The sequence below is a fragment of the Octodon degus genome, unplaced genomic scaffold (assembly GCF_000260255.1).
Source record: "Octodon degus isolate 3935 unplaced genomic scaffold, OctDeg1.0 scaffold00346, whole genome shotgun sequence".
Taxonomy (NCBI): Eukaryota; Metazoa; Chordata; class Mammalia; order Rodentia; family Octodontidae; genus Octodon; species Octodon degus.
In genome coordinates this window covers 110645-114254 of record NW_004524922.1, presented here as the reverse complement: position 1 = coordinate 114254, position 3610 = coordinate 110645, and the positions used below count along the sequence as shown (strand labels likewise).

General features: G+C 43.3%; 1 pseudogene; it reads left to right on the top strand.

Annotated features, from left to right (window-relative positions):
* LOC101568022 overlaps positions 1 to 2966 on the top strand; it is a 6821-nt pseudogene extending 3855 nt beyond the window's left edge.
* Positions 2967 to 3610: the final 644 nt, after the last annotated feature.

Sequence of the window (3610 nt, the reverse complement as noted above, 5' to 3'; positions counted from 1 at the left end):
AAATCCATGCTTGAATGTCTTTCATCTTGATCTTCTACTTGTGTATCATTTCTAATGTCATATCCATTATTACTATACTCTTTTTATATTAAATGTATTTTTTATTGTGGGAGAAAAGAGTGGTGATGAATAAGAGGTGGTTATGCTATTCTGCTGTTATTTTCTCTGTCTAGAGGAAGAGCATTTTGTACATTGTCTTTCATGTCTATGTTTTCTCTTAAAAATTAGGGTGATAGAAATAAATTGTCATGATTTTTTTAATGTTTCTTGCATTTTTTGCAACCCAGTTATTTATACATAAGGAAAAATAAATATGAGTTGAGAGATATATGATATCATTCTGGTGGCATGAATTAAATAGTTCAATCTTCTTATAAGCTGTTTTTACTTTATCTTGACGGTAATTCAATGTGCAATTTTATTCATTACAAATATTTAATAACAGCTTCTTTCACTGCTCCCTTTTCACATTTACAAATATTTTCACATTGCTATTGACTGCTATTTCTGTTTGATGCTACAACAAAATTATTTTTCTTATTTAACTATACTCTCTTTAAAATAAATTTCAAAGTAGTAAGAGGGGGGAAATAAGAGCCTTCAGTGCAAGGCATTGCAGCCAGCAGTGGCAGTATGTTAGGTGTCATCGAATTAGAGGACCTTGTGGGTGCTCAGAGCGGGGACTTTACTGTCCTGTGAGTGTGCCTGGGACCCTTGGCCTGGGTGGAACATGACGGGGTGGGACCACACTCGGCCTGGGTGCTGCAACACCTGGAGGTCCACGCCTTAGGCTTCCTCACTTTGTGCCCTTGGGCCCCACACACCACTCCCAACCTGATGGATCCACGAGTGCTGGGTCCCCGGAGCCAGAGAGATAGGTGTGGAAAGAGGCTGGGGTTCCACTGTCCACAGTTGCTCACACCACATGGTCCTCTGTATTGAATTGTCCTTTGCCCACTTTGTCCATCTTACCACCATTGGCAGAATGGGGGAGTGCTGCAATGGCCCTAGGGCTTCACAAAAGAGTGGCAACATGAAGCCATGGGAACTTTCAAAGTCAGATGAGAGAGAGAGAGAGTGTGAGAGTGAGAGAGAGAGAGCGAGAGAGAGAAGAAAAGATAAACAATGAAACATTACCATGGCTGCAGGACCTGTACCTCCTAATGCACAACTGTATTCCACATTGGTGAGTACCAGTGAGTCTGCTGCAAACATGGAAGGAAATCCAGGAGGCACAACATAAAAGTGGAGGATGCTTAGTGCATGTCATCCCTGGCACATGACGTGTTCCAAAGCATGTGATAGTACAGCATGCAAGTATAAGAACATAAACCACTGGAGCAAGCACACACAAGTCATTAAGAGGGTTTACTCATCTTGGGTCACTGACAGTATCCTGACAATGGCTTGCCCATCTTCCGAGCTCTTCCAGAAGTACCGCATCATTGAGCAGTTCCACAGTCACAGCATAAAAACAATCATAAAGCTACAGCAACCTGGTGAACATGTTAGCTGGGGAAACTCTCTTGGGCAAGAAAATGGCTTCACATACGTTCCTAAAGCATTCATGGAGGTTGGCATTTATTTCTATGATTTAGCTGGAAGAATTGTGGTGTAGCATCTCGCATTGCCATCTTGGATATGGTGAAGTTATGACATTTGCCCTACAAGAAGGAAAAGTTGCCATCCACTGTCATGCAGGGCTTGGCCAAACAGATGTTCTAATAGCCTGTAATTTAGTGTTTGCAACAAGAATGATTGCTGACCAAGCAATTATATTTCTGCGGGGCAAAGTGACCCATTTCCATGCAAATCAGAGGGCAGCTGCTCTGTGTACAGGAATTTACTCAGTTTCTGACTCCTCTCCACAATACCTTCACTTGCTGTGACCCAAAAGCACACACTGTCACCTTAGTGCAAGACTTAATTCACCAGTGACATCTACTTCATGATTATGAGGCACGACTTCTAAAATACATATGAAAAATCATTCACATAGTTTGCAAATTGCTACTAAACTTGGCTGAGAATATGCCATAGTGATCAAGGGTAGATTAGAAGGGTCTGGACTCCACCGAAATTGAAACGACTGTCTCTGAGATGGTCACAATGGGCCTGGATAAAGAGTTACTGAGACACCACAGTGACATAGCTGACCCATTTAATTCTACTGCAGTGGCAACAAAGTTTGAGAATCAAGATGTGATTCTTTCCAGTGATCAAGAGTTTGACCCTTTTTGGCAGTGTTGAATGCCTTCAGCCCCTGAATCGTCTGAAGAGGTGGCTCAGCTGCAGTGACTCTGACTTGAAGAGAACAGAGCACCTCCTTGGCAAGGGGAGACTCCTTGGACAGTGCCTGCCCAGGACATACTGGGCCACAAAGTTCAGCAGCAGAAGCCCAGCAGTCACTGATACAACCCACAGTCTCCAGAGCTGGATCTCAGAAAGGAAGTGTTGGTTCATAGTACATTTTCTTTCTGGAACCAGCCTAAGTGTGGTGACTTAGCAGTGCACAAAGATGCATCACCCTTTTGCCAAAGGAGGGACCTTCCAAAGGAAATACAATAGAGTGAACCTTCTCTGTGGGTGTTTTAGGTTCACAAAACCCAGAGGAATGCATTACAGCTACCTTTACAAAGGTCTCCAAGAACCCAGATCTCTCTCACCAGCAAGAGGCCCATTGTCAGTGTGAGCCTCATGGTGGCTGGAACCCAGACTCTGGCAAGGAAGAGGGCCAGACTCACTGCACACCTCTGGACTGTGACTCCAGTCAAAGGCACAGGTGCTGGTCGGACCTGATATCCAGGATAGCAAAGATCTGCCTGAAGCAGTGCCACAAACCAATTTGGAGTCTGAAGTAAGTACAGAAGCAAGGAGAATACTGACAGCCAAAGCCCTGGCAAACTTATGAGTTTGTAGCAAAGGAGGAAGTGAAAAATAAGGTAGAAATGTGGCAGGTATTTTAATTTCTTTTTATTATACCTAAGCAGGAAATACTTATATCAGAGCAAAAATACACGTAGGTTATTTGTTACAGAACTGTAAATATATACTTACATCATACTTTGAAAGTTGAGGTGTCTCATCTGTGATGTGAATTTGATGTTACAGAAAGAAATGAAACAGCATAGTTTTGTTGTTTCACTTTAATCTCCGTGTGAGCGAAAGCACATGGTATTATCCTTGACCTGAACAAGGCATTGATGTTGGTAGCTCTTTTTCTTGCTGGCTGGTTTTGTGTGTGCGACCAGTCCACAGAAGATGGCATCAGGAAGCAGCCGGAGCCATCTCGAATCCAGTGCTTGGCTCAGGGAACCTCACTGAGAAACAATGACTGAGAAACTTAAAAGATTTCCCAGAGCTCCTTGGTACTAGTGATGAGTGAGCTCTTTCCTCTCAGCCTCCTCTCCCTCAGACTTGCCGGTCTCAGTCCAGTGGGACCACCATCAGGGCTCAGCGAAACAAATGGGAAAGACCCCAGGACACCAGGGTGATGTTAGTTTTCTCTGAGAGGAGGCTTTGGAGGTCCATTTCCTGGCTTTTACTTAACATATATAAAAAAAAGCCTTGAAACAAAACTATTGAAATATAGTCTCCTCTTTTTTCTGCA